General features: G+C 34.2%; 1 protein-coding gene and 1 pseudogene across 1 annotated transcript in view; both read left to right on the top strand.

The window, feature by feature from the left end:
* Positions 1-829, top strand: part of LOC112652935 (uncharacterized) — a 31,890-nt gene extending 31,061 nt beyond the window's left edge. Inside the window, exon 17 of the mRNA XM_049114620.1 lies at positions 374-829. The gene's annotated coding sequence lies outside the window, so the exon portion shown is untranslated. The remainder of the gene's footprint in view (positions 1-373) is intronic.
* On the top strand, positions 241-13,348 carry LOC112652934 (transformer-2 protein homolog beta-like; annotated as a pseudogene).
* The last annotated feature ends 1,660 nt before the right edge of the window (positions 13,349-15,008 follow it).

Raw genomic sequence — 15,008 nt, 5'->3', positions numbered from 1 at the left:
TTACCATAAATTAGGATTTCAATTATCTACATTAAATTTTGTTTTTTCCCCGATATTTCCTAGTATTCTACCATTGACTTATAAATTGTTATTTCTCTATATTTATTAATGAAATATTTGCCTCTAGTGTTTCATATATTGATATAAAATTGTCTGTTTTTGCAATGAAATCACCATACTATTTCTTGCTTTCAAGTTCTGTAATCTCTGTTGTTTATATTAATAATATAATTCACTTCACCAGTGTTTAATAACTACAGTGTAGAATGACACAGCAAATCAGAAAATGAAGCATAAAATTGATTGAGGTAATGTCTTCATTGTATTTATCATATAATTCTTATTTTTTTAATTAAAATACTTTTTTGGGCAGCCCGGGTGACTCAGTGGTTTAGTGCCACCTTCAACCCAGGGCATGATCCTGGAGACCCAAGATTGAGTCCCGCGTTGGGCTCCCTGCATGAAGCCTGCTTCTCCTTCTTGCCTGTGTCTCTGCCTCTCTCTATGTCTCTCATAAATAAATAAAATCTTTAATAAAATAAATAAAAATAAAGACTTTTTCAAAGAAAAATTCATGTAAGCATCTATTTTTTTAATTATTAGATCAAATTTTATTCCAAAAGTAGTTCCCGATTTTAGAAGAAACTTTCTTGTTCAAATTAAGGAAATAAATTTGACCTAACATCTACATTGATTCTGTATTTGAAAATGTTTTATTTTTACTTTAATCTTCAATCTGAAAATGAGATATTAATTATCCTAAAATAATGTTTTCATTAGAAATAACTACTGCTATGTAAAATGAAAATGTGTACCAAATTTCTTATTTTCAAAGGTGAGAAGATTGACTCAAGTGCTCTAAAAAAATGTTCTGGGAAATCTCAGAATTGAGCTTACAGATAAGGAACTAGAAAAACAGCTAAAAATACTGCCAATCGATGGTGAGTCATACAAGTGTCTATGGAGCTTCCAGGGAACTTGGATTTTTGTAGATCTGTATGAAAATTTTAATTTTTTTCTAAAACATGATAGAACATTTTTTAAAACTAAAATGTAAGCTACATATAAAACTGTAAGTTTCATTTAGAGTTTATTTTAGAAGCCGAGCAATTCCTCATATATAAATTGCCATGAAAGCTAACAAATGCCTACTATTGTCCTTCACAGCTTGTACCATAAGAAGTAAAAAGAGGTAAGAGATTAGTGGAAGAAATAAAGATAAAAGTCAGAATTAAAAAGAAAAGGAAGACATATTTATACAGTACAGTAAGCCCACTCAATGAGACAAGTTTATCATATTGAAAAAGGCTTCTCTTCCTTAATTTTATTGTTATATAAAAATGAAAACTTTGGGTAAAACATTTTAAACAGCATTACTGAGATATCATCCACATACCATATCAATTAACCCAATAAAGTAAACAATTCAGTGAATTCTAATATATTTACAAAGTTGTGCATTCTTCACCATGATCAATTTTAGAATATTTTTATTATCCCAGAAAAGTACCCCATATCCATTGATAACCACCTCCCAATTTCTCCATCCCCTCAGCTCTGAGCAACCAGTAATCTATTTTCTATCTCCACAATTTTCCTATTCTGAAATTTCCACATAAATGGAATCATACAATATGTAGTCCTTTGTGACTAGTTTCACTTAGCATGTTTTCAAGGTTCATCCTTGTTCTGTTATGTGTTAATACAGTTGACCTTTGAACAACCTGGGGGTTAGGAGCACTGACTCCCTGTGCAGTCAAAAATCCGTGTAAAACTTTTGACTCTCCGAAAACTTAACTACTAATTGCCTACTGTTGACCAAAAGACTTACTGATAATATAAACAGTCAATATATATTTTGTAAGCTATCTATATTGTATACCCTATTCTTACAATAGGTAAGCTAGAGAAAAGAAAGTGTTATTAAGAAAATCATAAGGAAGAGAGGGGCACCTGGGTGGCTCAGTCTGTTAAGCCTCCAACTCTTGATTACAGCTCAGGTCATGATCTCACAGTCCTGGGACTGAGCCCCACATCAAGCTCCAAGCTCAACACAGTCTGCTTGAGACTCTTTCCCTCTGCCTCTGCCCTTTCACACTCCCTCTGCTCGTACTCTTTTTCTCTAAATAAAAATCTTTTTTTAAAAAAGGAAATCATAAGGAAGAAAAATACATTTACAGTACTATAAAAATTCCATGTATGATGGACCTGTACAGTTCAAACCCCTGTTTTTCAAAGGTCAGCTGCACTTTGTTTCTTTTCACTGCTGAATAATATGCTATTATATGGATATACCACATTTTATTTATCCATTTTTGGTTAGTGGACATTTGAATGGTTTCCACATCCTATCTATTATGAATTATACTCCTCTGAACATTCATGTACAAGTTTTTTCATGGATACACATTTTCTTTTGTCTTGGGTATACACCTTAAGAGTAAAATTGTTGGGTCATATGATAACTATGTTTAACCTTTTGAGGAAGCCAGGCTGTTTTCCAAAGCGGCTACCCTACTTTACATTTCCACCAGCAGTGTATCAGAGTTCCAATTTCTACACTTCCTAGTTGACACTTGTTATTTGCCCTTTGATTATATTATGGTGAGTGTAAGGTAGTATGTTATTCTGGTTTTGATTTTCATGATGGCTAATGATGTTAAGCACCTCATCATGTGCACATTGGTTAAATGTATATCTCTTCTGGAGAAAAATCTTTCCATATCCCTTGTACATTTTTAATTTGGTTGTCTTTATTATTGAATCATAGGAGTTTTTTATATATTCTAGATACAAGTTCCTTATCAAATATATGTTTGCAAAAGTTTTCTCACATTCTGTGAATTATCTTTTTTACTTTCTCGATAGTATTCCTTGATGCGCAAAAGTTTTTAATTTTGATGATGTCCAGATTATAATTTTTTTCTTTTGTGCTTTGGGTGTCATATATAAAAAAAACCATTGTCTAATCTAAGGTTAAGCAAATTTACTGCTGTGTTTTCTTCTAACATTTTTATAGTTTTAACACTTGTAATTAGGTCTTTGATCTGTCTTGAATTAATTTTTTATTTTTTATTTTTATATTTTACAGAGAGAGAGAGAGAGTGCAAGCAGGGGCAGCGGGAGAGGGAGAGAGAATCCCAAGCTGGCTCCACACCCAGCATGAAGCCCTATGTGGGGCTCAGTCCCATGACCCTGAGATCATAACCCCAGCCAAAATCAAGAGTCAGACACTTAACTGACTGAGCCACCCTGGTGCCCCATCTTGAGTTAATTTTTGTATATGGTGTGGGTTAGGGATCCAAAGAAATATTCTCTTTGCACATGAATATCCAGTTGTCCTAGCACCATTTGCTGAAAAGACCCTTCTTTCTTCATTGAATAGTGCTGATAGCCTTGTCAAAAATCAATTGACTATAAATTGGAAGGTTTATTTTTGGACCTAAATTCTATTTTTTGATTGATCTACATATCTAGTTCTATGCCTGTACCGCACTGTCTTGATTCCTGTCATTTTGTAGTTTTTAAACTGACAAGTGTGAGGGATGCCTGGGTGGCTCAGTTGGTTAAGTGTACAACTGTTGGTTTCAACTCAAATCATGATCTCATGGGTTATGGGATTGAGCCTTGTATGAGGCCCTGCACTCAGCAGGGAGTCTGCCTGAGATTCTTTACCTCTGCCTGTGCCCCTCGCCCCATGCACACTTGTGAGCATACATGCTCTTCTCTCAAATAAATAAATCTTAAAAAAAAAAAAGGAAGAAAGAAAAGTGTGAGCCCCCCACTTCATTTTCCTTTTCAAGATTATTTTTTTTAATTTTTATTTATTTATGATAGTCACAGAGAGAGAGAGAGAGAGAGAGAGAGGCAGAGACACAGGCAGAGGGAGAAGCAGGCTCCATGCACCGGGAGCCCGACGTGGGACTTGATCCCGGGTCTCCAGGATCACGCCCTGGGCCAAAGGCAGGCGCCAAACCGCTGCGCCACCCAGGGATCCCCCAAGATTATTTTTTCTATTTGGGGCTCCAGCTTTACCATATGAATATTGGGATTGGCTCATCAATTTCTGCAAACAAACCAGCTAGAATTTTTTATAAAATTGCATTGAATCCATGGATCAATTTGGGGAGCATTGCCATATTCACAATATTAAGTTTTCCAATCCATAAACATAGGATATCTTTTCATTTATTGAGGTCATCCACAATGTTTTATAGTTTCCAAAGTTTAGGTTTTGTACTTCTTTTGTTAAATTTATTCTTAAGCATTTTATTCTTTTTGATGCTCTTGTAAATGGAATTGCTTTTTTAGTTTCCTTTTTTGTTTGCTTTTTGCGACAGTATAGAAATACAATTGATTTATATATGTTGTTAAAAGGCTACAATTTCTGTTTCTGAAATTATTCCATTCATGCTCTTCTTGTGAATCTCATATTCATTCTACCATTACATGGATTATGACTTTTCTTACAGCTAATGGAAAGTTATATCGTAATAGATTACTGAAGGCTATGAAGTCTCTCAAAGGTAAGTAAGAAACAAAATTATAAGGCATGTTATTTAGGTTCTCCAGATATGTCATCCAAGCATGAATCTTGGCCCCATATAAGTTTTCACTTATGATTCTTTCAGCATAACTACATTTTATCTGCTGTTAATATACACTTTCTCCTGGCAGAAAGTCTAGTATCCTCTTAGATTTCTTTTCAGCTTTTTCTCAGAAAGAGAAATCAACCCTAGCAAATACAAACAAAAAATGCTGGTCATTACTGAAGAGCAATGGTCAGCTACAATGTTAACTAATATGTCAAGTCAGTTAAAAAAAAAATTTACTACTACTTGTTGTGCTGAGTAATTGAGTTAGTTGTCTGCAGTTCTATTTGTTCAAGCCCCTTAACCCTGTTTTATTATGTAGGTTTCTCAACAAAAATAGATGAAAGGAAATACAATTCTAATTCTGACTTTCTTGACTTTCTCTTTGGTTCTTCAAGTGGACAAGTCTATTTGGGGTTTCAGTCTTGTTGAGATGTAATGATAACGGAGGCATGAAATATATTTTATCTTTTGTCTCTTTTGTTTTTTATAATATATTAAACTATTAAAGTTAATAGTTTTACTAAAAATATTTTTTTAGTTTTGCTATATAGAACTTTTTTTCAAATGTTTCTTTACTGTCACTTTCCTAAGATGGGAAGATTAAAAAGAATAACCTCCATACTAGCTTGGAAAATATGGGAATGAAGCTCACAGAAGAGGAGCTTGCTGAATTGTCAGGACAACTACAAGTTGATGGTGAGTACTAGAAATTAGCACTAGGGCATCTGTTTCTCTTCTATTTGAAGGAATGTCAATTAAAATTAGGTGAGTCAAATTTAGCTGGACTTTATTATTCTATATGAATAATTTATATCTTTTTCTAAGCTAATGTCATTGATTATATGTCTCTTTTGGACTTACATAGCAAATGGGAATGTTGATCTGCCTAATTTGATGGAAGTAGTGAAAGCTATTACAGGTGAATGCAAAGTCACTATAAACATATAATTAATTGCCATGTTGATTCTGTTAGTATACTCCTTATTATAAATATTTGTCTAGAGTTGGACTTTGTGATATTCATATTTTAGTAATAAAATTTTAGTTTTATTTCTTGATAGACCCATATTCTCTAAAAAAAATTTTTAAATTAATAACCTTTTTAGTAACTAAATTTTCCTCACAGGCCTTTCTCTTTTTGATTAAAGGAAGTTTGACATCAAGAACCTGGAAACCATTCTAGGCAACATGGGAATCAATCTCACTAACAAGGAACTTGAAGATCTGAAACAAAATCTGCCAGTCAGTGGTGAGCATATGAGATACCATTGGTTTTTTGTTTTTGTTTGTTTGTTTTGTTTTGTTTTGTTTTGTTTTTTTACCATTGGGTTTTGAGCTTTAGGTTTTATGTACCTTTAGCAATGAAAGGAATGGAATACAGAATTTTTTATGCAGATGTCAAGATTGGAGATGAGGCAATAACACTGACAAAGAAGTTAGGAATGTAGAAGTTGGACACAGGTGGCATTGTCACTAGAAGAGTCTTCCAAATTCTGAAAACAAGATAGCCACGTTTGAATCCCATCTTTTCATTATCAAGTTCGAGTTGATATTTTATTAAATAGAAGGTCAAATTTACATTTTTTAAATAAATATATTTTAATATATTAAATTTTTTCTTCTACTCTATGCTCATCACATATTCTGAGTAAACATTTGTTGAATGACTATTTAAAGTGCTTAATAAAATGCCTGGGACACAAGTGCTGTTATAATCTGAAGGGGAAAAGAATGTTCTTATGCTATTTTACCTCAAATGTGATCATTTTATGAGCTTAAAGTTACAGTTTCTTTTGTTACAGTTGATAAGAAAGTTGCTCTGAAAACTTTGAAGGATGAAGTAAAAGCTTTTACAGGTAAGAATTTGTTATAAATGATTTGCAGTAAATCATGACTTACATTAAAATTTTAATAGCATTTTCTCTATAAATTGTATTAGTGACTTATAAATTCACGTATTTTCAATATTCATTTTAATTAATATTTGTATCTACTGATCGGCAGTTCAATCTAATATTACCTAGGTTTATAAGTAAAATAAAAGATAATTTCCTCATAAGAAGTCTTATATTCTTTGATGCTTTTTTTTAAAGATTTATTTATTTATTCATGAGAGACACAGAGAGAGAGAAAGGCAGAAACATAGGCAGAGGGAGAAGCAGACTCTCTGTGGGGAGCCCAATGTAGGACTCGATCCCAGGACCCCAGGATCATGCCCTGAGCCAAAGGCAGACACTCAACCACTGAGCCACCAAGGCACCTGATGCTTTTTTTCAATGAAAGTATCTGGCTGGTACTTATAAACCCAAAAACAAGATGGACACAGTTAAAACAGGGTAGAACCCAAAAATAGTGAGTCCATTGCCAATAGCTAATCACATAGAGTTAACAAAATTCAGTAAAATATGTCATAGTTTGTTAATTGTGTATTATATTATACTAACCATCTCTTGACCTTATTTCTGAATAATTATATGACCAGATTTGCTTCTGCACTATGTGGTATGATTCTCAGTGTTAAGAATACAATCTATTTATTAACATTAAGGGACAAATTCTGATTTTTATTTACCATTTGATTCTTTTTATCAGAAAATCCTTAACTTTGCCTTTTCCTTTTCATTCTGGTATTATAAAAAGACTAGAGCAGCAAAAATATATGTTTAGATGATTTTAAATAATTAGAACATCCCTTGGTATTTTAACTTATAACTATTCCATCTTTTCAAAGGAGAAAAGATTGATTCTAGTGACCTACAAGATATTCTGAAAGACATGGGGATTGAGCTTGCAGATAAGGAGTACAAGCAACTGCTGAAAACACTGCCCATTGATGGTAAGTAAATAAATGCCATATAAATGCCAACATGCCTTCCAGGGAACTTGATTTTATGGGTCAGTGTGAGCCATTCTCAATATTTTAACAGTACAGTTTTGTCTTTAAAATGCCATAAATTAATATAAAGTCACATCTGACTTGAAAAGAAATTCTATCATTACTTCTTCAAACACAATTTGAGACATCACTACATTGCTGTATAGTTGTCTAGGTGACTAATACTACTCCCTCAGATCAGCATTAGTTTTGCAACAAGGACAATGAAAAGTAATGGAGAAATGGAACATCTGTGGAATAAAAAGAAAGAAACATTTTAATGTGTTTTTGAGAATTGCACCATAAGAGACTTTAACAAATGTCTCTACACCTAACTCTGGCAAATGAACAAGGGGTAGTGGAATGGGAGGTGGGCGGAGGGTTGGAGTGACTGGGTGATGGGCATTGAGGGGAGCACTTGGTGGGAGCACTGGTTGTTATGCTATATGTTGGCAAATTGAACTTAAATAAATAAATAAATAAATAAATAAATAAATAACTGAAAAGGAGAAGGTGGGAAGCGGAGAAATTAATTAGGAGACTATTTCAATACTCTAGGTAAGAACTGAAAGTGATACAAACAGGGTGGAGGCATAGTCATAGCAATAGGAAAAAAATGTCTCTAATTCCAAAGAATAGGTAAGTTTGTCACTGTTGAAAATACTTATATTTTTAAATGTCCAGTTTGTACAACTATAAAATAGATTATTTTTATAGCAAATCATTGAAATATATCTTTCTACAATCACATAATTGGTAATGTTTTGGGGAGTCTTCATATCAATTTTCTAGAGATCTGAATTGTACCTTTTTCTTATAGCTCATGAAAAGGTGTTTCAAAACAGGTTGCTGAAGGATGTGAGATTTTTATAATAAAAGTGAGTAAGAAGTGCGAAGAGGAGGCATATGAAATATCCTTAAGCGTTAAGTTTTTAAATTTTTATTTAAATTCAAGTTAGTTAACATGTAGTATATTATTAGTTTCAGGAGTGAATGTAGTGATTCATCACTTACATATAATACCTAGTGCTCATTATATCCCGTGCCTTCCTGAATCCCCATCACCGATTTAGTTCATCCCCCAACCCACCTCCCCTCCAGCAACCCTCTCTCTATCTTTAAGAGTTTCTTATGGTTTGGCTCCCTCTCTCTTTTCATCTTATTTTATTTTTCCTTCTCTTTCCCCTGTGTTCATGTTTTGTTTCTTAATTCCACATAAGAGTAAAATCATGAAATATTTTTATTTCTCTGACTGACTTACTTCATTTAGCATAATACACTCTGGTTCCATCCACATCATTGCAAATGGCAAGATTTCATTCTTTTTGATGGCTGAGTCATAACCCATTGTGTGTGTGTGTATACATCTGTATACACATATATGCATACCACATCTTCTTTTTCCATTCATCAGTTGAAGGACATTTGGGCTCTCTCCTTATTAGCATTCAATTTATATCAATAGAATATAACACATTATTTTGCTGCTTGTATCACATCTGTGGGGTTTTTTAGTAATAACCCTTACTTTATGTTAGATGAAAGCTCTCCACTGGTTTGCACTTTTCAATATTTCTCTAAAGTAAGATATGAACAGAAATAAAGATAGGAGGGAAGAAAGGAAGCAAAGAAAGAAGGGTAGGGAGGGAGGAAGGGAGGGAGGAGAGAGGAAGGTTTAGCATTTATTCCAAAATGTGAGCAGCAGCAGAGAAAACAATCCGAGAATAAGAATAGGAAACACATACAATCTCTATTTCTTTGTGGAGATTATTGATTAGTGCTCTTTAGTTGCAATTGTATAGCCCTGTCCCACCTAACTTTTTCCTAGGCCCATATGTTTAACATTCAAGGAAACAAATTCTAACTTTTAACTCTTAAATTGTAACTTTGCTTGCAAAGAATTGTGCAGATCTATTGTAGTTTTGTTCTTTGTTTGAAAATTTTAGGGATCCCTGGGTGGCGCAGCGGTTTGGCGCCTGCCTTCGTCCCAGGGCGCAATCCTGGAGACCCGGGATCGAATCCCACGTTGGGCTCCCAGTGCATGGAGCCTGCTTCTCCCTCTGCCTGTGTCTCTGCCTCTCTCTCTCTCTCTGTGACTATCATAAATAATAAATAAAAATTTTAAAAAAAAGAAAAGTTTAGCAGTTATACTAGACTATAAAGCCATTCTCTTTTAGCAGTGTATATTTATGTAACAGTAACAACTAGTACTATCTTAAAGAGATATTTGTACCCCCATGTTCATTGGAGCATTATTTATAATACCAAGACACAGAAACAATGTGTCTATGCACAGATGAATGAATAAAGAAAATAGGACGTGTATGTACACACTTACACACACACATACATACATAAATAATAGAATATTATTCAGCTTTAAAAAAAATAAAAGAAGGAAGTCCTGCTATTTACAGCAACATGGATGAACCTTGAGGGCACTATGCTAAGTGAAATAAGTCAGACAGAAAAAAAACAGTATATGATATCACTTATAATGTAGAATCTAAAAAAAAATCAAACTCATAGAAACAGAGCTGACTGGTAGTTGCCAGAAGCAGGGGGATGGGGAAAGGAATGGGCGAAGGTGGTCAAAGGATACAAACTTCCAGCTATAAGAGGAGTTAGTTCTGGAGATATAATGTACAACATAGTGACTATAGTTGACAACACTGTGGAAAACACTAAAAGAGTAAACCTTAACTGACCTCACCACACACACACACACACACACATAAATATAACTATATGAGATGGTGGATGTGCTAACTAACTTTATGTGGTAATGATTTTGCAGTATACATATATCAAAATAATTACATCACCTTAAACTTATATTATATGTCAATTATATCTCAAAAAAATCTGGGTAAAAACAGTAATGCCTATAGTTGAAAATAATAATTCGTGTTTATGAATTTTTCTAAATATTTTATAATCATTCCATTTTTTTCCTTTTCCTTTCATGTTTTCAAGGAGGGAAGGTTGATGAATCCTGTTTTAGAAGCCATAGAGGTCAAGCTTACAGAAGAGGAACTTGATCTGATGAAGGATCTTCTTAGTGGTGAGCACTGTGAAAAACAATGTGATTTTTAAACAGATGTTGAGCTTGCAAGATTAATTATGACTGTTTCAAAGGTTTAAATTATTTGTTGCCCAAAGCCATTTGAGCTTTCAGAAGAACTCAAGGGAAAAAAGGCTGTTCATTTTTGTTGCTTTAAAACCTGTAATCTATTTCTTTATACATCTCAGAGTAGAGATGGGTGCTAGTGAGAAGGGGAGGAGTTCTTGTTGTCTGGTTTTACAAAAATAGGATCTGCAACATGTTTTTTCTCACTAATCCAAATATCACTGACATCAACCAAGGGTATAACCCAGTCCATTCACCCATTCCTCATTTCTCTGTTCATGAATTTTGAGATGCTTTCTTTTGTTCTATTAACAAAAAAAAGTTAAGAGAATAATATGTATAGTATTATTAATTTAAAATATATATATTATACCTTTATAAGCAAAGGAACGTCTGGGAAAATATACACAAAACTGTTAGTAATGGTAAGGAGTAGTAATGACACTGAGGAGAGGTAAAAGAAGGGACATTTACCTTTTCTTCATATGCTTATATATTTTTTAATTTGTTACACAAAGTCTGTTTTAAATTCTAATTTTTTAACCTAATTTATTTTGTTTTTAAGTTAATATGAATATAAGTGATGTGGTAAAATGATAGGATTTTGGCTGTGTTCTTATCCACCAATTAGGTTTAGGGAATCACTAAATTGACCACATAAGTAATTAGCTCCTTTCAAACATCAACTTGCTGCTTAACACTAGTCTCTGTCTGCCCTTTGCATCAACACGTGGTAATACAAAATTACAATCCTTGCGAATATTGAGAAAGATCCAAAATTTCAATAAATAAGTAAAAGTAAGGTTGAAGGACTGCCCAAATCACACAAAGCCACTAACAAATGTGGACCTGGCAGATTTAGAACATTTAATAATTGAAGAAGAAAAATTCTATATGAATAATGAGATAGGACATTCAACATACACTGATAATGGATTTCAAAAGATTTAAAGGAACCCTCAGGAAAAAGTCAATCATTTTTGTAATAGTTATTTTTATATATCTTGTTTCAAAGTTCAATAGGATGTTTCAAAGTTCAATAGGATACAATAACCTTTCTCAGAAAAATAACATCTCAACACATTTGTAAAAGTTAGTATTGATTCATTGCTCTTCAAAGAATTATTCTATATCCTACAGAATAACTATTGCAATAGTTATCATTATAACCTGAATTTTCTTAAATATTATATGAAATGAACTTATTATTACAATTTTCATTTTTATTATTTAATACAACCTTGGTTCTCGTTGTAAACGAACTTATTTTCCTTGGTCATCTTCTGGAACAATAAATCTTAGATAAAAAGGACCTTTTGGAGAGCCCATGCGGAGGCGGTGCGGAGCGCTTCGGTACTCGGGGCTTGGGAGCCCGTGCGTTCTGTGAGGCTGCGGCGGAGCCTCTATACAGAAGGCGCCAGAGGTTGGCAGCTTCAATTGAAGCCCGTCCAGCGTCAACGGCAGCTAGGAGTCATGAGCGACAGCGGCGAGCAGAACTACAGCGAGCGAGAATCCCGTTCTGCTTCCAGAAGTAGAAGTGCTCATGGATCTGGGAAATCTGCAAGGCATACCCCTGCAAGGTCTCGCTCCAAGGAAGATTCCAGGCATTCCAGATCAAAGTCCAGGTCCAGATCTGAATCTAGGTCTAGATCCAGAAGAAGTTCTCGAAAGCATTATACAAGATCAGGATCTCAGTCCCGCTCCCATAGACGATCCCGTAGCAGGTCTTACAGTCGAGATTCCGAAGACGGCATAGCCACAGTCACTCTCCCATGTCTACTCGCAGGCATCATGTTGGGAATCGGGCAAATCCTGACCCCAACTGCTGTCTTGGAGTATTTGGATTGAGCTTGTACACTACAGAAAGAGATCTAAGAGATCTAAGAGAAGTGTTCTCTAAATATGGCCCCATTGCTGATGTGTCTATTGATATGACCAGCAATCTAGGCGTTCCAGAGGATTTGCCTTTGTATATTTTGAAAATATAGATGATGCCAAGGAAGCAAAAGAGCATGCCAATGGACTGGAGCTTGATGGACGTAGGATCAGAGTTGATTTCTCTATAACAAAAAGACCACATACCCCAACACCAGGAATTTACATGGGGAGACCTACCTATGGCAACTCACGCCGTCGGGATTACTATGACAGAGGATATATGATCGAGGCTATGATGATCGTGACTACCATAGCAGATCATACAGAGGAGGTGGTGGAGGAGGAGGAGGATGGAGAGCTGCTCAAGATAGGGATAAGATTTACAGAAGGCAGTCACCTTCTCCTTACTATAGTTGTGGAGGATACAGATCACGTTCTAGATCTCGATTGTACTCACCTTGTCGCTATTAAAGCATGAAGATGAAGACTTTCTGAAACCTGCCCTAAAGTTGGGATATTGTTTGTGGACAATATTTTTTATTGTCTCCTGTTTAAAAAGTGAACAGTGCCTAGTGAAGTTAGGTGACTTTTACACCTTTTATGATGACTGCTTTTGGTGGAGTTGAAATACTGTTTTCATTCTGCATTTGTGTAATTCGGTGCTTTGTTCAAAGTTAAGTGTTTTCAGAAAAGTATGTTTTGCATGTATTTTTTTACAGTCTAAATTTTGACTGCTGAGAAGTTTCTATTGTACAAAACTTCATTTAAAAGGTTTTTCTACTGAATCCAGGGTATTCTGAAGATCGAAGCCTGTGTGTAAAAATGTTACCAAATGGTAAAAAGCAACAATAAAGTTTGGTTTTTACTTTTCTTTCTAAAAAAAAAAAAAAAAAGGACCTCTTGTCCTATGTATCTTTTCTCTGAGTCCATTTTATTGTTTTTCTCTGATTAAACTTTGTCTTATAGCCTAGAAGAGAGTTGATCTGAAAATGCTGTTGGAAAGTGGAGGCTGTTACAGGTAAGAAAGAAGTTATCAAATACATATGATTCTGATTCTTTATACATATTGTATATTCTTTCCTGTTATTCCCTTTAAATTATGCTATTTTTTAATAAACTGATTGTAGTTTGATTTCCTAGACTTGGACTTTGATTTGTCAGTGTTTCAGCAACAAAACACAGTGCCACATTTTGTTAGGCCCTATGATCTCATTTTTTTCCAAATTAAGGTATTTACTGAAAATATGTTAGTGTAAAAAAAAGAGACTAAAGTTTCATTACCTATTATTAATCTCTCATAATAGAAAATTATGAAATGCATTATGCAAATGTATTTTGTCTCTATTATTGCTAAAGTTATGGAAATAAACACTTCAGTGTTATGCCATAACTATACTGAAACAAGATTCATTTGACTTTATTATGCATTAAGTAGTTGGAGCTAATACTTAAACAGTATTAGAAGATTTCATCTATTTTAGAATAATTAAATGGTTCTTTAAAATCATACATTACTATTTCTATCCTTTTGAAGGAGAGGAAGTTGTTGATGTCAACGACATAGGAACGGTTCTAGGAAACATGGGAGTAGAACTCACTGATAAGGAACTCTTGCAACTGGTGAAAAACCTGCCAGTTGATAGTATTTCAAATAAAAATATAGTCATCCAGGGAAGCATATTATTAAATTGCAAAAATTTCTAAAATTGTCTACATCTTATTGCTTATCAGAAGTAATCTTATGATCAATGTTATATAATTTTAAATGACTCTATTATATCTTGGGATGCCTGAGTGGCTCAGTGGTTGAGCATCTCCCTTTGGCTCAGATCATGATCCTGGGATTGGGTCCCACATTGGGCTCCCTTCAGGCAGCCTGCTTCTCCCTCTGCCTATGTCTCTGCCTCTTTCTCTGTGTGTCTCTAATGAACAAATGAATAAAATCTTTAAAAATAATAAAAAATAAAAATAAAATAAAAGACCCTATTATATCTTAAAAGGTTATCTGTGCCATTTAATCCTTTTTTTAAGATTTTATTTATTTACTTGAGAGAGAGAGAACATGAGGGAGAGAAAGATCACAAGCAGGAGGGGAGGGATAGAGGGAGAAGCTGACTCCTGGCTGAGCAGGGAGCCTGACTCAGGACTTGATCCCAGCGCTCTGGGATCATGACCTGAGCCAAGAGCAGATGCTTAACCAAGTGAGCCACCCATGCACCCTGTGCCATTTAATCTTTAGTTTGAGAATCAACAATTATGTCATCATGACTCCTATCATCAGGGTTTGATTATATCTTTTATATAATTATATCTTTTATAACTTTTGAGTCTATCAAAAGATCTGAAATTTAAGCCAGAATAAATGAGAAAAAGAAAGAGCAATATAATAAGGGAAAATGAAAATATCACAAAATTAAAGGAAAAGAGATGTTTCAGAATGGTAGCATGTCAGTATCCCTATGCCCTATAATTTCATTATTTGCCACTAAATCAGAAAATTTCTACGGTAGTTCATAAAATGTCTTACTTA

This window comes from Canis lupus, chromosome 9 (assembly GCF_003254725.2).
Source record: "Canis lupus dingo isolate Sandy chromosome 9, ASM325472v2, whole genome shotgun sequence".
In the NCBI taxonomy this organism is placed as follows: domain Eukaryota; kingdom Metazoa; phylum Chordata; class Mammalia; order Carnivora; family Canidae; genus Canis; species Canis lupus.
The sequence above is the reverse complement of the archived record's forward strand: the minus strand, read 5'-3'. Positions and strand labels throughout refer to the sequence as shown.